At 35.0% G+C, this 22,715-nt stretch overlaps 1 protein-coding gene across 1 annotated transcript in view; it reads right to left on the minus strand.

Moving 5' to 3' along the window:
• ASCC3 (activating signal cointegrator 1 complex subunit 3) overlaps positions 1-22,715 on the minus strand; it is a 329,628-nt gene that overhangs the window by 59,665 nt on the left and 247,248 nt on the right. The window lies entirely within an intron of this gene.

Here is a 22,715-nt window from a genome sequence, read left to right on the forward strand (position 1 = left end):
AATTTACTTTGTATTTCCTTAGTGTGATGCTTTAAACAGTGAAAAACAAAGTACTGAGATTAAAAAGTAAAACTCTAATTTGGAATCTATATGGAAATTATTAATTTGATATGAAACTTCTAAAGTGCAATGAGGAAAAGTTTCATGGAGTCTCAATGGAGTTTCAAATGCAGCAACCAACTACTTTGGAAAAGTGTAAGACTGTGTAGCTTCTAACCAAGTGTTACATAGATAACTGGTGTCCCTTAATTTCACTTGGCTTTAGTTTATTGTGTGTAATATTGACTTGTGAGTTTTATCTTCTCCAAAATGGAAAGGGACATTGTTTCTGATTCATAAAATACAAATATGACTTAATCAGAGCTCCATAAAGTCCTTATTAATGAACTCTCTAGTATTTTAATATTTCCATATGTAAAGAGGATTGATGATTATAATAATAGCTTCAGGACTTTGATAAAATATACAGGTCTTTTGAATGACCAAACTTGTTTCCCAGCATATTTCAGAATATTTTATAACATCAAAGCCTCTAATTCTGAAACCTAGATTAGAAATTTCACTCACATTCATTAAAAAAAAAATCCTTACATCCTCCCTGTTCATACTAAGAAAAAGAAAAGGTCTTGCCAGCTTTTAAGTTCTAGTTTGGTAATAGCAATGCCATTATGGTAAAGTCGCATGAAGCATCTGTTTTATTATTCTTTTTGCTTGGATTTTAATTAGTCTTTACTAGTTTTATTGGCATCTTACTCTTTACTCTCTTACTCCTTTACTGATCAGAAACATAGTAAAAGTAGTTCCAAGTTTCAAGCTTTTCTAATTTCATTTCAGCAGAATAATATATTGTCAATTATGTCAATGATTCTGCAAGAGCTTATTTGTTCTTCTGTAAGTGGAAGATAACATATGTTTGGCATTTGTTATAGAATTTGGTGACACTGTTTCTGTTTCTTAAAAAGCAGAATAAGTTTTACTTCTCCAACAATCAAATATCTAAGACACGCTGATATTCTATTGACTTTCCAGATGAAAATATTTAAAATTAAGTTCTTTTTCAAAAAAATACAATAATAAAGTAAAATTCAGTATTAGTATTGAATAAAAATACAGTATTACTACTGTACTAAAATTAGAGTTATGTCTTTTTATTCAGTAGTATCGACTTTCTTTTTAAGGATATTGGTAAATATAAAAATCAGGCAATACATTTCTTACTTGAGAAATCAAGACAGTTTGCTTCTGTGGAAGTGGAAATTTTTTCGGGCTTTTTATGTCTTATGTACAATGGCTTAATAGAAAAGTATTCGCTTTAGTTTCTCACAGTGAAAAAATTAAAATTTACTAAGAATTTTTAATAACTACTCAGAGTCTTTCTTGAAAGAATGTTAAGTATGAGAGAGCTAAATATCCAAATTATATAATACTGAAATCATGTCACCCAAACTTTAAAAATCTTTAAAAAGGTGCCTGTCACAATGGCAGGTGGTAGTGGTGGTATGAGAGGGAATCTGGAAATATGTTCATGGAGGGAAGTTAACATTGGAGGTAAGACTGGTGCTGGAACATTTCAAGTCTAAAACCCAATTATGAATAGCTTTGCAAATCATGGTGCTTAAATAAAAAAGGAAATAAATTCCCAAAATGATTCAGTTAATTAGTAAGTGGTTCACTGTTATCTGACAAGGCAAGTATAAATATAGAATATATATAAGTGCCTATGTGCCAGCAAATCAAAATAAAAATGTTTCTATTCTTAGAGAGATATTGGTATTTTTAGACATCTTTTCCTAGTTTATTTTTAATTTTTAGGAAGAGTACACCTAATGGTGTTCAGGAGCTATTGCTGGCTCACTGTTTAAGAGTCATTCCCAGAAGTACTCAGCGGACTATGTAGTGTGGAAAATCAAATCCAGGCATCTGCATACAATGAAAGTCCTTCCCCACTCTTTTTTGCTATTTTAAGTAATGTGTTGAACATCTATGTATATATATCTAAACAACACTAATTTAGTTTCCTTTTTTTTGTTGTCTTTGGGCCACACCCGGTGATGCTCAGGGAGTGACTCCGGGCTATGCTCTTAGAAATCACTCCTGGCTTGAGGGACCATATGGGATGCCAGGGGAATCAAACCTTGGTCCATCCTAGGCTAGCGCTTGCAAGGCCTTACTGCTTTTGCCACTGCTTCGGTCCCTAGTTTCCTTTTTTAATGATTTTTTCATTTCATCATTGGGATTAATAGTTGATTTTTTTCAAATTTTTGTTAAACGTTACAAAGGAAATAAAAAAATTTCCATTAAATTATAACATATTATACTTTTGCCTATATGCAGTTATGAAACAATTGCTGCTAATAAATTTTATATAGAGAAAATGTATATATTTTTCTTTTGGGGAGCCATAGTGGGCAGTGCTCAAGGCTGACTCCAAATTATGAATTCAGGGATCACTCTAAGTAGTGTTCAGGGGACTATATGTTGTATTGGGTATTAAACTGTGCCCAGCTGTGCGTAAGACAAGCATCTTAGCTTTTTCTAACTCTTTGGTCTTATATCTTACATTTTTTTGTTATAAAATCAACCCACCTCCTCTGAAATTCTATTGCCTTTTTCATTTTTTTCTGTGTGATATTTTAGCATTATTCTTGACTTTATCCTAAATCTTATTTTTACTTAATTTATCCATAAATTAAAATCTAACTCCAATTACTTTTCCAAAATATTTCAAAATACCATACAACTTATACAACATTGAGCAGTCCATCTCTTAACAAATTATCTTTATTTGTTTATAGATTTTGGGCCATACTGGTGGTGCTCAGAGACCACTCCCAACTCTGGCTTTGAGAAGGCTCCCAATGGTGGTCAGTGGAACCAGGTGGTTTGGGGCAAAGCATATGTTTCAGACTACTAAGTTAGCTCCCTGACCATTAACTAAATATTTTGTGTTTTCTTTTTATTTGACTAGGGTATGATATAGATAAACGAGATGGATCTTGAGCAATGCATAAATATTGTGCTGGCTAAAGTTGAGAAGGAGAAATTCTTGGCATAAGAAATAGCACTACTTCCATGTTAAGCAAAATGGAAGACAATTGAAGATGGAAGTTTCTTGCTCACACCTGTACTGTATGTAGCCAGACTCAGAACAACCTCATGTTCATACTAAGGAAAGTGAATTTAATTTATTTTGTAACTTTTTGAAGAGAGTAATCTTATTCATCCTATACAAGTGTGATTTATATAAATAATGCATTAGCTGCTAGATCTTTTTAACATCTTAAAATATAAAGAAAATTAGCATGAATAGATGAGTCATATCATATGGTTACTAATGTACTGAGGTTTTATACACATTATTTTATTTAATCTTCCCCTTTATTCTACAGAGCTTGGTGAGATTAAGTGACTAACCCAAGGTTATGCTGTTAGAAAATGGTGGAGTCATGTCTGAGAGACTCTAAAGCCCATGTTATTAATAACTAGACTTTCATCATATCCAGACATGCTTGTCCAACTTATACTTTAAAAATTAGTTAATATAAAACTATAATTACTTCTTATACATAGGCCTTTTCTCTTATTGAAAGTAGAGTCTTAAATACTATTGTCCTATTAAACCTGAAACAGTAGGCGTTAAATAAATACTTCCTGGACTGTTGAAGATACGGGTCTGACAAGTGGGCCAGGACTCCTTCATGGTAGGAAAACTGTCACAACTATGGGGGTATGCAGTTAGGACAGAAAAGGGACCCCCATGACAGTAATACTTGGAAATGATCACTCTAAATAAGAACAGGGTGCTAAGGTAAAGTGAACTGCATAATACCCCTTCAGTAACACATTGCAAACCACAGTGTCAGAAAGATAGAGATAGAATCAGAGAGCATGTTGCCATAGAAGCAGGTAAGGCAGAGGGCAGGGTGAAATTGGGACATCAGTGTCGAGAAAGGTGCCAGGTGAAGGAATGGGTGATGGACACTATAAGACTGAAACTCAATTACGGACAACTTTAATTGTACCTCATTGTTATTCAATTAAAATTTTATAAAAGAAAAAAATATCTATATGACAGTAATGGTTATAAAACAGAGATGCTTCCCAAAAAAACAAAAATCAAGCAAGAGAAACATTATCAATAAGAGAGGCAAAAAGGGCAACTGTACTAGAGGAAGGAAGAAATTAGAAAAAAATGCAGAAATGAAGAAGTAAAAATAAGGCCTTGTATGTATATGTATTCAAATGTTGATGTTTTTGAAAACCTCTACTTTATAAATATCAAGACATTAAATAGGATTCCTCCAATCATGACATTAGAAAATGTAATAAGCACTTTATGATTCAGGAAGAGAATTTATTAGATATCACAGCACAAATTAGAGTTAGCTTTACTAACAAACTAGATTAAATTGACCAGAGCTTAACTGCAATTGAATAAGGAGATTTTTCCAGATGAATATATGCCTAATAAAATGACCAATTTGATTTGCCTAATTTTTCTATCTGAAATGTTCTCAATGGTTTCCTGGCTGTTCTACAGCTTTCTTCTTAGTATAGAAGAAAGAGCATTTTCCTAGTCCCTCATAGATTTCCTAACAGATTTCAAGCCCAAGTTCCTAATTCAAAGAAGTGCTAATCCATTTGCAAAGCATCTTAGTGAAGGAATAATCATCCGGCTATAATCATATTACTAATCATAATTACTTTATGATTTCTTCTAATTACTAAGTGGTATTTTTTTAACAACTATAAATTGATGAGCACTCTTAGGAGTACAGACATTGGTCTGGAAGCCAGGGTAATATCTCATTAAGGAAATCATAGTGCTTTTTTATTTGGTAGTAGGTCAATGTGGCACTAGGGAATTATTACTTTTATACTTTGTCATTTCCTAGTGGATAGAACACTGAAACCTACAGCCTTGGCCTTTAGTAAAATGTTATCCTGGGAAGACAGAAAAAAGAAGCATAGTGAGTAAGACAGAGAGAAAAATTCAGAAAATGACTGCGATCAAGGATACCATGATCTTTCAAATGAAGTTACCATATGTTCCTACCCCATGTCCCTATTCCTACCAGAACTGGTGTCTAGAATAAGGCAGCTTTGAATTGAAATTTAAAGAAATTTTCAAATAATGAACTAAAATGTGAAATTATTTTTTGTTAGATTCAGACTAGTTTAAACACATCATTCATCTTATTAGGTATTCATGCCAATCGATAATTAGTGGGGCAGGTTAGTACAGCAGATCAAAATTATTATTTTTCTTCTCATTTTTTTTAAAAGTGGCATAGGGTTTTTTTTTTTTTTTTTGAAATGAGAGGTAAGAACAAAGAGAAGTGGGTTATAGTGGGAATGAAAGACTGTGGAGGAAGAAATGATGTGAGTGAGATGGGAGTTGAGAGGCACAGGTAGCACTTTTGAATGAGGAAACTGAAGCTTAGAGATATCAAGTGACTTTACCATACCAAGACATAAAAATGGGCAGGTAAAGATTTGAACCTGAGTGTTTCCTAAATGCAGTTACCACATTTATCCCTTCACTAATTACCCTAGTAAATTAATGACCTCTGTCTATGTTTATAGTCTCTGATGGCCTTGCTTGCTAATTTAAAAATAAAATTCGAACAGGCAGAGGGGGATTTCCTCATGATTCTGCTATTCCATATATCCCAAACTGTCTTAACCCATTATTGTGGATAAATTACCTGCTTCAAACTCCATATCTCTTAAAAATTCTCACTGTCAGAAGATCTCAACACCATCCTCAAGAATTTTAAAATGGAATTAATCTTCTCCCCCAAGCCCACCCCTCCCCACAAAAAGTAAACAGAAGACTGGAGCTCAAATAGCAATTCTCAGAAGTTCAATGCAAGGAACCTGAGGTACTGGGGATTATCAGGCCATATCAGGTAATTCTTGGGGTCCTGCAGGACTTCTCCCTGTGATGTGTTGTGGAGATTGAACTGGGGTGGGTGTAATCTAGGCATATGATTTCCCAGCCCCAGACTTTGGGAAAAATTTTTTTTTCAAGTAACAGAGGACTGCTAAATTGTATTTCTGGAACTCAAGTTTACGATATGTGCAAACTACTTTTATTTCCCATACCAGTCCTTTAAAAAGATTTATTTGAGAGAAAATTAAGATTTAGAAATAGAACTGAAGCACCAAATCTGTACTTTCAACAAAGGACTTGTAAACTTGAGAATTCATAAATCTTGGGAAAGAATTTCTGTGCATTAAGGTATATATCTGAAGTTGGGCATCTTCATACATGAGTTGATTAGAGTCTAACAGACTTCTATTGATCACCTCTCTAACCCACGAATTGAGATTGACCTGTTTGGGTGACAGAATAAAAATGTAAGTTTCATATATCATACTTACTTTTTCCTCAATGCAAGATCACACATATGCCTTTTATCACTACTCCAAACAGAGAGAGTACTAACACTGTATGCCTAAAGCATAATTAGTAACACTGTTGTACATTATATTACCCAATAATAACAAAATATAAATTAGAGAATGAAAAACCCAAACACAGATCCTTTATCAAGTCTTCTGAGCCTCAATAGATGGTGGTTTCTCTCATGAAGTTGCTCAGTTCCAAAACTTAGGTATCATCTTTATCTCCTTGAAACTAGCACTTTCGTTCCTATCCACTCTACAAAACATCCAGAGTCCTATCATTACCCAACATTAAACTTCCCACCAGAATATACCTGATGTTTCTGCAATTATCATGCCTTTTACTTACTATAAAGAACCAGATTGTTCTTTTTCAGAATAAATAATACCCTATGATATAACTTGTATGTGGTATTTAGAATAATTGTATGAAGAAAGTCTGTGGTTTAAATGGGATTGTCAAGAACAGTGTTTTTCAACCAATTCCAATTTCATCTGTAACATTAGAAAATAATTTCTTGTGTTTATTTGATTCCTACTTGAGAGAATTACTTTATATATAGTCAATATAGGCACAGAGTTAAATTTTTTTTTAACATTTTCTAATGGTGGTATGCCTTATGATTTTTTTTTTTTCATGGGAAAAAAGTGTGCCTTTGCACAAAAAAAAAGGTGGAAAAACACTGGTCTAGAACACTCTTGGGCCCAGAGTATATGAGGAGAAGGAAAGAAATTGAGTGGGGGAAGGAAAGACATGCAAAATAACAAAGGATATGGGTTAAAGGGATGCAGGTGTATTGGTGGTGTTAAGGAAGGACAGAACTAAATATCCAAACCACGGAGTCAACAACAATGAATCATGGGACCCAACCATTAAGAACAAAACTTAAAAATGGGCCTGATATGCTGGAAGGCTTGGACGGCAATGAAGACATAGAATGGACTCTGGGAACATTGGTGGAGGCAGGTTGATACTGGTGTTGGGGTTGGTGCTTGTCTAAAACTTAACTAAGAATAACTTTGTAAATCACCATGCTTTAAATAAAATAAATAAAATAATATTACTTTTCTGACCAAAATATCACTGGAAAGGTTTTGATTCAAATATTTCTCTAAAAATTAAGAAAAAAAATCCAATTTTTTTTTATCATGACCATAGTTGACCTGCTTTCACTGTACTCAATCTACTCCAGTTCCCCTACTAGAATCTCATAATCTTCGTTGAATCTCATAAAGAGTTCCTGCTTCTTGGTCTTCAAATTTTTCTTCACTGTGCTTGGAATTCCATTTCTCCCAGGATATCTCATGAGATGTTTCTTCACGTCACCCAGTTCATTGTTCAAATATTATAACCACAGAAAAGCTTTCCTTAAGTATCTATAAAGAATTGCTTCGACTATATAATTCTAGACTCTTTATCATATGTATATATCCATTTAAAATATCACTTAACTATCCACCTGAGATTATAGCATTGGATTATTGTCAAAACCTGCCACAAATTTAAGGTACAAGAGTACTAAACTTCATCAGTCTAGTTTGCTGCTATGTGTTACAGACCTAGAACATAGAAGATATTCAACAAATATATTATTAAATATAATAACGGCCAACATTTACCAACTTTTCATTTTAATTAGCACTACGATGTGCTTATGATTTACCTATATTAACTAATTCTCTCTACAAATAAGTCTATAAACGATGGAGATATCACACAAAAGGGTTTGCAGAAGGGTTTGCCTCTACCTGAATGGCCAGTGGTTTCATCCTTAAAGATGTCTATAGCTTCAATGTCTGAGTATTCTTCCTACTTTTTCCTATATGTTCCATATATTTTCGAGTTTGATATCAATGTATTTAATTTGTACAAGGTATTAAAAGGATGTCTGTGGTCACTTTTTTGCATGTAGTTGTCATCCAGTTTTCCCAACATCACTTGTTGAAGAGGCTTTCATTGCTCCACTTTGTATTTCTTGCCCCTTTATCAAATATTAACCAATTATATACTTGGGAAGGAGTCAGACTCAGAATATTCATGTCTACTTTATTGATCTGAGAATCTGAACATTAAAATGAAAACCTTCTGTCCTTAAAAGGAAACAGTGACTAAGATACAAAGATTATTCACAGAATGGAAAAAATGATTTACTCAAAAATCATCAGATAAAGGGTTACTATCTAAAATATACAAGGCACTGACTGAACTTAGCAAGAAAAAGAAATTTAACCCCATTCAAAAAAGCAAAGAAATGAATAGATATTTCCTCAAAGAAAAAATACAAAGACCAAAAGGCACATAAAAAAATGCTTCAAATCACTAATCATCAGAGAGATGCAAATTAAAACAACAAGATACCATCTAACACCACAATGATGCCACACATTACAAAGAACAAGAACAATCAGTGCTGTTGCAGATGCGGGGAGAAATGGACTCTCATTCACTGCTGGTGGGAATTTAGACTGGTTCCATACTTTATGAAAAACAATATATATATTCCATAAAAAACTAGAAATTGAGGGTCTGGAGCAGTGATGCAGTGGTAGGGCATTTGCCTTGCTCGTGGCTTACCTAGGACAGACCACAGTTCAATCCCCTGGTACCCCAGATGGTCCCCCAAGCCGGAGCGATTTATGAGCGCAAGGCCAGGAGTAGCCCCTGAGCGTCAACTAAGTGTAGCTCCAAAAGTAAAAAACAAACAAAAAACACCATAAAAAGCCTCCTAGAAATTGAGCTTCATTTGATCTAGAATTACCACTCCTACGGATATCCTTAGCAACCTAAAAACATCATGCACAAAGCCCTCTGCACATGTACATTGCTGCACTATTTACAGTAGGCAAAATCTGGATACAATTGAAGTGCCCTGGAACAGATAAATGGTCAATTCATTTTAAACACAAAGCAAGTTATACTAATATACCTACAATAAGAAATCTACAAATGGTCAATCCTAATCTTGTGAATAGGATTTACTTATTAATTTAATATTGATTCTATTTTATGTCATTACATAATTGCATGAGAAAAACGCTTACATACTAGTTAATTTAAATTGTTTTATGTCCACCAGCACCAATGGGAATTTCTATGATTATTATTTTTCTTTTTTCAATTTTCATGTTATCAAAATAAATATAGGGCTGTACTTATAAAAGTGGAGGATGGAGGGCCCGGAGAGATAGCACAGCGGTGTTTGCCTTGCAAGCAGCCGATCCAGGACCAAAGGTGGTTGGTTCGAATCCCGGTGTCCCATATGGTCCCCCATGCCTGCCAGGAGCTATTTCTGAGCAGAGAACCAGGAGTAACCCCTGAGCACCGCCGGGTGTGTGGCCCAAAAAACCAAAAAAAAAAAAAAAAAAAAAAAAAAGTGGAGGATGGAAAATTTATTAGAAGACTTAATTTTTCTTATGCCTTATTATAAAAAAAACACTAAAATACATTTATTTGGTTTTAAGTATTAGGCATAACCACACTAATTCATCAATATGATTGTTTTGTGAAGATCTAAGTCAGGATAGTACAATTTTTTTATTTTTAAATAGTGTCTTAGAATTATTTGTTTTGGGAAGATATACACGATGAGAACTCTGAATATTCTGAAATACTCTATTCACCATTATTAATTGCAGGAAGACCCAACATTAATTTTTGAATTGCTCCACCTACTGGACCAATGAAACAATAACAATTTTAGAAGACAATTGATTAGATGAAATTAGAACCATTTTTTAAGCAGACATGAATTTCTAGCATATGCAAATGTTATTTTAAAATGTTTTATCCAATACACAGTTTCTTCTTTGATTGATTTTTTTTAAGTCTAAACAATGTCCTGGTTACTAGGAGTGAAGTGACAAATAGGTAAAAGTTAGGGATGAGATTTTATTCTCAATTAGGTAATATATTTCAAAGTTATTTTTCTTCCATAAAAATCTATTTCCTAGATTTTTATTTCCCAAATAGTATTGTATGTATATATAATACTATTGCTATATCAATTCTCTATGAAAATATTTCAAAACCAAATTAATAATTCACAGTTTTATCTTTAATTTTAAAAAAGCATCTAAAAGAAATCTTTTCTGGAAATGTTACATGACATCTAGGATCCTGATCCAATACTGATCGGATTGGATCCTGATCCAATTCATAGGCCAGGTTGCTAATTCCTACATTAAAGGTAGACAATGCCAACAACTCTCCTGTCTTAAAGACTGTAAGAAGAAATAAGCTTTTCCAAGCATATGTAAAGCTATATTAAGCAGCAATAGCAGGTAGGGACAGAGATGTTCAGAACAACCACCTATTCCTTTTGTTTTCATTAAATTCTGTGGGCTTTAATACAGATTTCCTTAAACATTATGGGTTTGTCTTCTATTTCTCTGATTTTCTCCCCAAGTGCTGGATAAGACAGTAAATCTTAAAAAGGGCAGACAAGAGTAATTTCTTCCACAGGTTGAAAAGTTGAGAGTGTATTCATTTTTTATATACTTTGCTTTGTAAGTTTAAATAAAAGGACAAAATAAGAGGCAAGAGGGGGAAAAAAGGACAGAGAATCATGGGGGATAAAAAGAGAAAGAATATTTAAAAGGTTGCTGAGAGACATCAATTCACTTCAACTCCCCCCTTTTCCTATGGGAAGTTGAGTTTTTAGGTTATATTTCATACTGACTGTGCCATGTATGGCTAGAAGAAATTTTTGTTTCTTGAAAAAAATAAGTAACATTAAAATAGGTAGAGCACAAAAGAAACACTACAGATACTCTACATTGGTATCTAAATAATTTTTAACTTGAAAACCCCATTTAAACATCAACCTTCCAAATCCAAATAACTGACTAGCATTATTCTGTGGGAAAATTTAGAATGAGAAAAGTAATTTTTAATAAGAATATTCATTTAAAATAGGATTCCAGGCAATACCACAAATATACTTTATGTTCACCAGAACACAGTCAGTTAAAAATATTGTGAGTCATCAACCTAAAGCACAGTAGCTATAATTGAGATGAGGCCAGGGAAATATTTCTCTTTCTTCTGAATGAAGGGACATTTCTAAAAGGAGAAGAAGCTAAGAAATAATGAAGAACAGAAGTCTCAAGGGAAAGAGACCAAGAGATAGAGAAAGATACTTTTTTTTTTTCAAGACATTTGCCATCTGTGCCTTTCCTAGAGATGCCAGGCAGCTCCCCAGCCGGAGGGTTAGGGAAGCTCTTCTCATGAACCCTGGACAGTATCCCATTAGGTTTCCCCACTAGGAAGATAAAGAGTAGCAGATGGGATCCTGCGATTGTCAGGAGGTTATTTGGAAATGGAAGGCCATGAGGTTGGAGATGTTCACTGTTCCTCAGTTAACCTTTCCTTCCTTTCATTTTTCCTCTAATGAACCCTTTAATTTCACATGCTGGGTTTCCTACCCATCTTCTTTTTATCTGGTTTGTATTTTTCATATATTTCATTTAAAATTTTTCTATATGAATTCTTATTTATAGCACTGAACTTTAACTTATATATTACTTCTGTAATTACTTCAGTACTTTTTCTATATAAAGATTTGTAGTTGTGTCACAAATAGGATAAAAATCCAAGCATTTAAACATGCTGTGTTACTGAAAATGTCCTATATACAGGCAAAGAATCAACGTGCTTAGAGGAACAACATGAAATAGCCAAAGTTAGAAATTTACTGAGATTTAAAAATCTTATTGCTCTGGCAGTTTATTAAAATTAGAATGGTGTTTCTTCATATTAATTAACACATGAAGTCTATATTTTCAATCAAAATTTGCAAGGAAAAGAGATAATTGCACAATTTTAAAGTCATATATTTTATACAGAAGCATAATTACGTTTCTGTATTAAGAACTATAAAGGCTAAGGATCTCTTTAACTTTATTAAAAACTCTAGATGCAGAATATATTTGGAACATGCTTATTTTCTTTCAAGGCTATTAATAGTACAGTCAACATATTTTGAAAAAATTTGTTCAACATTTCTCTAAATTTGAAAATTTTCCATTTTTATTACTGTTCTGTAACAGACTATTTTTGAAAAGTACACCAAACACATCAAATCACTATCCTTGTTTGCCACAATGACAAGCATTTTCTACTCTAGATGTGGGCTTTCAGTGCCAACATCATTAAGAGATTCTTCAAATTACTTTTTAAATGTCCTTTTCCCTTAGGATTTTCACTTATATCTAATTAGGCTACTTACTCTATGCCATGTAATCCCTATTGCCAAAACTGCTAAATGCTTCAATAAGTAGAAAGAGGGCATCAATGGGCCAAGACAGATGTAATGTCACTGGTTAACAATGGAAGTGTGAAGCAGCTGCCTTAATTATGAGGCTTATTAATTCATGGTGTTAGAAAAAACTTGGCAAGAATTCTTACAAAATATCTAACCTTTGCAAATAGCATCATATTATTTAAAACTTAAACATATGTACTTTTAATAGAGAATGTTAAAATAATTATTTTGCCAGTAATTAACATCTGTATTTAATACCTATAAATTTAAGTTATCAGGTGACACAGTTAGAAAGTAACTTTCTTAATTAACTTAAGAAACATTTTTCTTATGTTTTAATGCTTAAAATACTTTTCTACATCTCAGTGTGAATTAAAAGATCAGAATAAAAGTATTAATAGGAGGTACAGAAGAAGCATGCTATATACAGAGCCACTTTTTATAGAAATTTGATTTAACTAAATAAATTTTAATTTGATTATTTATTTTGTTTTTAAATTTTATTTTTGGCATATCTCATTGGTTACTCTTAACTATGAGCTTGGGAGTTTATGCCCTGTGGTGTTCAAGGGACTGTGTGGGTGCTGTATATCAAACCTGGGACCCTCCTGTGTGCAGAGTATGTTCAACCCATTAAGCTATGTCATAGGCCCTTATATAACTTTCTACATATTATATTTACTTTCAAGAGTTAGCTGATTATTATAAATAATGTCTAATAATACATGACATGGTGATAGAACTCAATAAAAGATAGTCATTTTTCATTTAAGTATTGGAAAGGTAAGATTTACCTAAATGGGCTACTATGATATAACTATAGTAGAGAAGATAAATGTTCTCATTACAATCTTAGCCTTAAATCTAAAATAGTGAATTTTTTTTTTTTTAGTTAAAGAGAACAATAAGGAAGTGCCTGCTCCACAAGCATGAGACTAGTGTGTCTTATCCCTGCCCAAAAGTGAGAAGTCTGTAGCATACTGTAGCCAGCAGAATGTGAGCTGCACAACAAAGATGTACAAGCAATACAGACAAGTGTGCTTCTCCTGTGAGCAACATGCAAGCACCACAATAAAGTGTGACTCTGGGGGCCGGAGAGACATAGCATGGAGGTAAGGCATTTGCCTTGCATGCAGAAGGTTGGTGGTTTGAATCCCGGCATCCCATATGGTCCCCTGAGCCTGCCAGGAGTGACTTCTGAGCATAGAGCCAGGAGTAACCACTGAGTGAGGCCGGTGTGACCCGCCCCCCCCCCCAAAGTGTGACTCTGGCAGAATACAAACTGTGTATAATCACAACAAGCATGCATGCAAACTTCTGTAAGTAGAACAACAACAAAATAAATGAAAACAGAAATGGTTCAAAGAGGAACCTTTTTTGGGGGGTGAAGCACACTCGGAAGTGCTCTGAGCTTAATTCTGGCAGCTCAGGGGACCCTACGGATTACTGGGGAACAATTTCGGGTGGCCTCATGCAAAGCAAATACCTTCCTTGCTGTACCTAGCTCTTTAAAGAGGAACTTTAAAATACCATGGAAAGAAGAAATGAATAGATGTCTCCTCAATAAAAAAGAAATATAGATCGCCAAAAGGCACATGAAAGGCTCCACATCATTAATCATTAGGGAGATGCAAATCAAAACTACAAGAAGATATGATCTCACACCACAAGGACTGATACACAACACAAAGAACAAGAACAATCAGTGCTGACACAGATACAGGGAGAAAGGGACTCTCAGATTACTGCTGGTGGGAATATAGACTGGGCTAGTCTCTAGACAATATGGATAGTCCTCAAAAAACTGGAGATTGAGCTTCCATATGATCCAGCAATAATATTCCCAGGAATAAATCTTAGGAGCCCAAAAGCACAATGCAGAAAAACCTTCAGAAATGCTTCTCATTGCAATACTATTCACAATAGGCAGAATCTGAAAACAACTTGAGTATCTGAGAAAAGATGAGTGAAACTGTGGCATATTTACACAATGGAATATTATGTAACTGTTAGAAAAAAATGAATTCATGAAATTTGCTTATACATAGATGGATGTGTATAATATGGAAAATATTATTCTAGTGAATGAGTCAGAGGTAGAGGGAGGGACATAAAATAATTGCACTCATTTGTATGACATAAAAAGGACAGTATGGTAATAAGAGAAAACAGAGATGAGGATCAGGAGGACCAGTCCTTGGTAGGAAGCATGCAACAAATAGTGATGAAATATAAAGAAGGGACCATCATGGCAATGATCACTATGGACAGGAACTGGGCACTGAAAGGAGATAAAGTGACATTCATGATTTCCCTTTAGTAATAATATTGCAAGCCAAAGTGCCTAAAAGGAATAAAAAGAACACAGCGAGTGAAGTAACACAGCAGGTAGGGCATTTGCCTTGCATGCCGCTGACCAGAGTTCCATCCGAGCCTTCTAGGACTGAATTCTGAGCGCAGAGTAAGACAAACCCTTGAGAATTGCCAAGTGTGGCCACTCAAAACAAAAAGCAAACAAAAGACACAGGGAATGTGTGTGAGTGTGTGTGTGTGTGTGTGTGTGTGTGTGAGAGAGAGAGAGAGAGAGAGAGAGAAAGAGAAAGAGAGAGAGAGACAGAGACAGAGAGGACATCCATCCATCAAAAAAATACAAACAACAAACAAAAGACAGGGAGTGTGTGTGTGTGTGAAAGAGGAGAGGAGAGAGACAGAGAGGATATCCATCTATCCAACCATCCATCCATCTATCCATCATCTATATATACAGAGAGAGAAGAAAAATGTCTGTCCCAAAAGCAGACAAGAGAGAAGAATGTGAGTAGGGTAGGAGAAAAAATGGGGACACTGGTGGTGGGAAATGGACACTGGTGAAGGGTTTGTACATTGTATGACTAAAATTAAATCATAAACAACTTTGTAACTATAAAAATCCCCAACAACCCAACAGTATTACGACCAACCTTGTAACCATGGTGTTTAAATAATTAAAAAAAATATAACTGATGCTAGCAGTTAGGGTGGTGAGATGTGGTGAGATGAGAACAATGTGGGATTTGGGGGAAAGGAGGTATGGGAACAGGTAGGTAAGAAGGAACTTGGTGAATGGAGAATTTTTAGCTACCTGTGGTGAATAAAATTTGTATGTTGGCATCATAAATACTATTTTAAATCATGTTCTCTCAATAATAAATATGTAGATAAAAATTAAGTAAAAACTAGTTAATTTTTTTGAAGTTAAAAAATACACATTTTATTTGGAGGTACTGAGGAAGTGAGGGAGATAAGAGAGAGGGAAGGAGAGAGAGACAGGAGAGAGAGAAAGAGAAAGAATTATGCCACCAGTTCAATTTTTTGTTAAGTGAAAAAGCAAGGTAGTTTTTATCGAAACATTATTTAGAAAGAAATGAAGTGAGCGAATGGGATCAGTATATGCTTGAGAGAGAACACATTTACCCAGAGTGTGTTGAAATAAGCAAGCAAAGAAACATAGAGACAAATAAGCAAGATGTGTAGTCAATGGAGAAAATGGGTTTGAACTGGATAGCAAACCTATCCAGTTTAAATTCTTAAGTAGAATATAAGTAAGTGAAAATCTCAAAAGCGGTGTAAGTAGAGGAAAAAACTTGGGGAATTATATTTTCTGTATCATTATTTACTGGAATACAGCTAATAATCAACATGAATTAGTATTAGAAACTAACATGGTAAAATTAAAAAACAAGCCAAATAAAGTCTACATGGAGACTGAGGGGTAAAAATATTCCTAAAGTATCAAGAGGTTAGGGGAAAAACCAACCAAACAACCAACCAACCAACCATACAAGTGTTACACATGTTCAGTCCTATCCCCTAGCCTCCTTGGTTTACAAGAAATGCTTAACTTATATGACATCAAAGATGATACTTACAACAACTCTATTTTTTTTTTACTAGCTTTATCAGTAAGTTTATTTCTGACTCTTGAAACAATACATTTTGATCTGCATTATATCCTTCAAACTCTGGGTTTATTACCTGCAATATCATAAATACATCTTGCTAACTAGGAAAGTGTTCAATATCCAAATTTTTATTTATATCATGCATGATTTTAATTTAGTTACACTAATTCAAGCCTTCACCTTTCTATATCGAGATGCCCCAAATCATATCTCCTATCATGTAAATAGCTCACTCTAGCATCATTAGGAATTTCTCTTTGATATTCTTTGTTGTGGGGTCAGCAGAAGCCTATGCAGTAAAGGAAGAAAACAACATAGGGAGAAACAACATAGAAGAGAATCCTATATTCCCTGAGATGCTTTTAGATATTCTTTTTGATGATGGGAATCATTTCATTGCCATCGAAGCTGCTGACTTCAGTCAGTAGCAACACCAAGTGTCTTTCATAATTTATCATCATGCCTCATCACTTATCTATGTATTTATTTCCTCTCTTCTCCACCCCCCACATCCACCAGTAATGTTTACTGCTTTATTTCCTGCTGCTAGAAAAGGCCTGACACACTGTGGGCACACAATAAATTCTTTCAGATGAAGTGATATATGTTCTGAGCAAATATGTAAACAACAGATTACAACATGAACAAATGTAATGTACTATGAATAAAACACCAAAACTATGCATACTTAATTATAGGCTTAAAACATATTTAAGACCACTTATTTAAATTCATTCATTCCTAATAGAAAGAGCTTGGGTGTTTTTTGGGGGAGGTGGGTAGAGTGGAAGTGGATGCATAGAAGGTAGGATCACACCCTAAATTGCTCAAAGCTTATTCCTTGTTCTGTGTTCAGGAATCACTTCTGGTGGCCCTTTTAGGACATACATGTCATTGAGGTCCTCTGTACTACCTCACTGGCCCAATGACCCAATAAATTCAGAAATTTCTGATTGCTTTCATCCTATGGTCAAATAGAGCTGTGTAGTGGGTGTTATTTTACTCAGCAACCATTCTGCAAAGTACCAAATTGATCACACAAATCTTACTGAAGAAGGAAAATGGAGCTAGAGGTCAGAAGTCCATATAAAACAACACTGAATGTATTGATTTTTATTGCTGTTATTTTTTTTGTTTGTTTTTTTTTTCGGGCCACACCCATTAAATGCTCAGGGGTTACTCCTGGTTACGTGCTCAGAAACTGCCCCTGGCTTGGGGGGATCATATGGGACACCGGGGATCAAACCGTGGTCCTTTCCTTGGCTGGCGCTTGCAAGGCAGACACCTTACCTCTAGCACCACCTCGCTGGCCCCGCTGTTATTTTTTTAAATCAAATCTAATGACCTTTTACTAAAGAACACTGGTAGAAGGAAGCCACAGTAGCAAAAATAGTGAAGAAAACATATAACGAAATGGTTTAATTAAATACCTGGTTTTACATTAGAAAGCGCTCTTTTTATATATACAGCACTATATCTCTGGACAAAGGAAATTTTAATTCTTTCCTAAAAATAGTTGATATAATATACAAATGACTAGATAATTGGAAGAATCCCATTTTAATACAAAAAATAAAAAATGGGGGCCCGGAGAGATAGCACAGCGGCGTTTGCCTTGCAAGCAGTCGATCCAGGACCAAAGGTGGTTGGTTCGAATCCCGGTGTCCCATGTGGTCCCCCGTGCCTGCCAGGAGCTATTTCTGAGCAGACAGCCAGGAGTAACCCCTGAGCACCACCGGGTGTAGCCCAAAAACCAAAAATAAATAAATAAATAAATAAATAAATAAATAAATAAATAAATAAATAAATAAAAAAGGTTGAATGTCAAGCTCTAAATATGTGTATATATCTTCCTAAAGGAAAGTAAAAGGTATGAATGAAAATCATTAGACATGAACATATCAAATCAAGAGATCAAGAACTATTTTGAAAAATTAAAAAGAAATAATGGGTTTTTATGGGGCTGGAGCGATAGCACAGCAATAGGGCATTTGCATTGCAATTTGCATTGCACGCTCTGATCTTGGTTGGAACTCCAGCATCCCATATGGTCCCCTGAGCTAGGAGTGATTTCTGAGTGCACAACCAAGAGTAACCTCTGAGCATCACCAGGGTGTGGGTCCCCCCCCAAAATAGATTTTTATATTTTAAAATGTCAGGTAAAAATTAATCACTATTTTAACATTCTTCCTCAACCTATGGTTACCTTCTAGTTTTGTTTCTTCTATGTTAACATATTATGTTGTGATATATTCAGAGGGCATAAAACAAATAAAAAAAAATTTTTTTTGGGCCACACCCGGCCATGCTCAGGGGTTACTTCTGGCTCTGTGCTCAGAAATCATTCCTGACAGGCCTGGAGGATAATATAGGATGCTGGGGATCGAATCCGAGTCTGTCCTGGGTTGGACATATGCAAGGCAATTGCCCTTCCACTGTGCTATCACTCCGGCCCCCAAAATTGCTTTTTCTTCATAAAATCACCAGGTAAATGAAAATCAGATCAATAATAAGATATCATTTCATTCCACAGAAACTAGCACACACCATAAAGAATAAGAATAACCAGTGCTGACACAGCTGTGGGAGAAAAGAGACTCTCATTCATTGCTGGTGGGAATGCAGACTGGTTCAGCCTTTTTGGAAAACAATATGGATATTTCTCAAAAAACTAGAAATTGAGCTTTCATATGACCCAACAATTTTACTCCTAGGGATATATGCTAGGAGCCCAAAAACACAGTGCAGAAAAAAGCCCTCTGCATCCCTATGTCCATCATAGTACTATTTACAACAGCCAGAATCTGGACACAACTCAAGTACCTGAGGACAGATGAGTGGATAAAGAAACTGTGGTACAAAGATAGCATGATAATAATATCAAAGACAATAGAGATGAGGGCCAGGTACACAGCTTCTCAAAATAGTGGGAAAGTGCAATTAAGGCAGAGAAGGGACAACTATGAAAACGATAGTTGGAAATGATCACTTTGGACAAGAATTAGATGCTGACAGGAGATAAGGTGATAGGCATGTAACAATAATGCAAATCATAATGTCTAAAAGAAAGGGGGAGAAAAAAGAAGTGAGTGAGAGAGAGAGGGAAAGGGAGAAAGAGAGAAGAAAACTGCTTGTCCTAAGGCAGGCAGGGAGGATGGTAGGAGAGTAACTGGGAACATCTGTGGTGAAAATTATGCACTGGTGTTGTACACTGTATGACTGAAACACAATCATGAATAATTTTATATCTGTACAAAACCCAACTGTACTATGAGTAACTTTGTATCCACAGTATTTAAATAAAGTAATAAAAATTGCTTTTGTTTTAAGGCATCACTAAGGGTACCTAGTGGTGCTTGGGAGTTACTCCAGGAGAGATACTCAGAAGTCATCCTAGATGCTTACCGGGAAACCCTACATGCAAAGCTTGTACTACATTCTTTGAGTAATTTTTCCTACCTAACTCTGCCAATAAAATACAATCTTAACAAACAATTTCTATATTATCAGTAAATCTAGGAAGTATATTGAAATTATTTCAAGCACAGTCTTACTTTATTATGTAATCCCCCCCACCCCCCGGTCTTTATACATTGAGGAGAATAATTCCTAGAAAAGAAATGAATGAAACAGTGGTACCTGTGTATCATCATCAACCAAAGTCTACAGTTATTGTTATGTACCAATACTGTTACTAAAAAAAAACAAAACAATGAGATATTACAGATTTAGATACTAAAAGCTAAGAGTTCATGGATTATATATTACAAGATGAGGAGATAACATCTCTGTTGCTATGTAAATTATTAAGGTGGCACATTGAAGAATAAAAAATATACCTCAAGAAAAGTGTTTTCGGTGATGTAATGCTGGAAATAAAAATGCTACTGAGAGGCTAAAGCTATAACACAATGGTAGGGCATTTGTCTTGTATGCAGCTGACCTAGGATAGACCTTGGTTTGATCCCCTGGCGTCCCAAATGGTCCCCAGAGTATCAGGAGCGAGTTCTGAGCGAACACCAGGAGTAACCCCTGAGCATCACAGGATGTGGCCCCAAAACAAAAACAAACAAACAAAAAATGCTACTGAAAGGATGTGGACAGATCAGTGCTTTTTTCAAAAAGAAAACTAACCATGGTCCAAGCACAGTGATAAATTTTCTTGAGGGGGCATTTTTAAGTAGGGGAAGGCAGAAACTAGTTTATACTTTTTTACACATCTGCATCTTTCTTTTTCAGTAGCATATATATTCTTAACCACTATACCACAGAGAAGTCTTGTACAGTGGTTAAGAATATATTATCAGTATGTATTACAAACTTGGATGAGACTGTGTTAATCTATAAAATACAAATAATAAATGGACACTGTCCATATCAAATATGATTAAATAAAAATATCAGGGCCAAAGAGATAGCACAGCAGGGGGGCATTTACCTTGCATGTGGCCAACCAGGAAAGGACCCAGTTTGATTCCTGGCATCTCATATGGTCCCCCAGCCTTCCAGGGACAATTTCTGAGTGCAGAGCCAGGAGTGACCCCTGAGTGCTGCTGGGTGTGCCCCCACAATCAATCAATCAATCAATGAATCAATCAAGGTTTAAAAAATACAAATATCAACAGAAAGTCCTACAACAGTGCCTGATATAAGAACAAAGCTCAAAGATTCTATTTCTACATATATCTGAAAAGTAGACAAGTGCTTTTAAATATCAGATAAGGTAAATATGAAAGAAAAGTAATTTGGGGGTTTGAGCCATACTCAATGGTGCTCAGGGGTTATTCCTGGTTCTGAGTTCAGAAATTAGTCATGGCAGGCTGAGGTTTGATGTGGGATGCCAGGAATCAAATCTAGTTTGGCTACATCAAAGGCAAATAACCTACCCACTGCGTTATTATTCTGAACCCAAAAATAATTTCTTAAATTTAACAAATTTCAGATCATTAACATATTTGTCCAAATTAGTTAACCATTATTCTATGTACTTCCCTAATATATAAATTTACATTTCTATGAATCTGTGACTAGAAATTGATAAAACCCCTATTTTGTAGGGGAAGGGGCAAATAGGATTTGGATCATACCAGGCAGCGCTCAGGGCTTGACATTTGATAATTGACATTGCTCATAGAAATATTCATCACGGGGCTGGCAAGGTGGCGCTAGAGGTAAGGTGTCTGCCTTGCAGCGCTAGCCAAGGAAAGGACCACGGTTCGATCCCCCCGGCATCCCATATGGTCCCAAGGCAGGGGTAATTTTTGAGCGTGTAGCCAGGAATAACCCCCGAGCATCAAACAGGTGTGGCCCGAAAAATTAAAAAAAAAAAAAAAGAAATATTCATCACTAGGGTCTGAACTCAGGGTTTCTGAATGCAAGGAATTTGCTCCGGTACTTTGAACAATCACTCCAACTCTTAGTTCCTCAGGATCTTTCATTTTTACCTTTTTAAAAATGGGTTTTAATTTTATAGGAAAATAATTTTGAACTAATTCATATACTATATAGTAAATAAGAGAAAAAGTAATATAATACATATATTCATCTATCCATAAATTGATTCAATATTGCAAATATTTTCATGATACTACTATGTTCATGAAGATATACTGCACATAAAATCTACTTATTAGTTTCTCAAGGAGAAAAAAACTAAGGACTGGAAAACTATGAGTGGGATATTATAACTAATTGAGAATTGTATATATATATTGAGGCTAGCTAGGGAGAGTTTTTCTGGCATTAATTCTGAGAACTAAATCATGAAGATGCTTACGTAAAGGAACTATATTCACTTTAGGATTCAACAATAATTAGTCAAATGAAGCTATATAAAAAGCATTAAATTATAATGTAAAAAGCTATTACATTGAAGGAAAAGATGACCACAAGGTTGTCTAAGGAATCTCAGTTTACGGAAAGATAAATAGTACAGTGGATAGGATTATTTGCCTGGCATGTGGCTGATACCAATTCAATCCCTGGCATTTCATATACTCCCCTGAGACCTTCCAGGATGGTTCTTGAATGCATAGCCAAGAATAAGCCCCGAGCTTAACTAGGTTTGGCCACCAAACAAAACCAAAACAAAACAATCCCA

This window comes from Suncus etruscus, chromosome 4 (genome assembly GCF_024139225.1).
Source record: "Suncus etruscus isolate mSunEtr1 chromosome 4, mSunEtr1.pri.cur, whole genome shotgun sequence".
In the NCBI taxonomy this organism is placed as follows: domain Eukaryota; kingdom Metazoa; phylum Chordata; class Mammalia; order Eulipotyphla; family Soricidae; genus Suncus; species Suncus etruscus.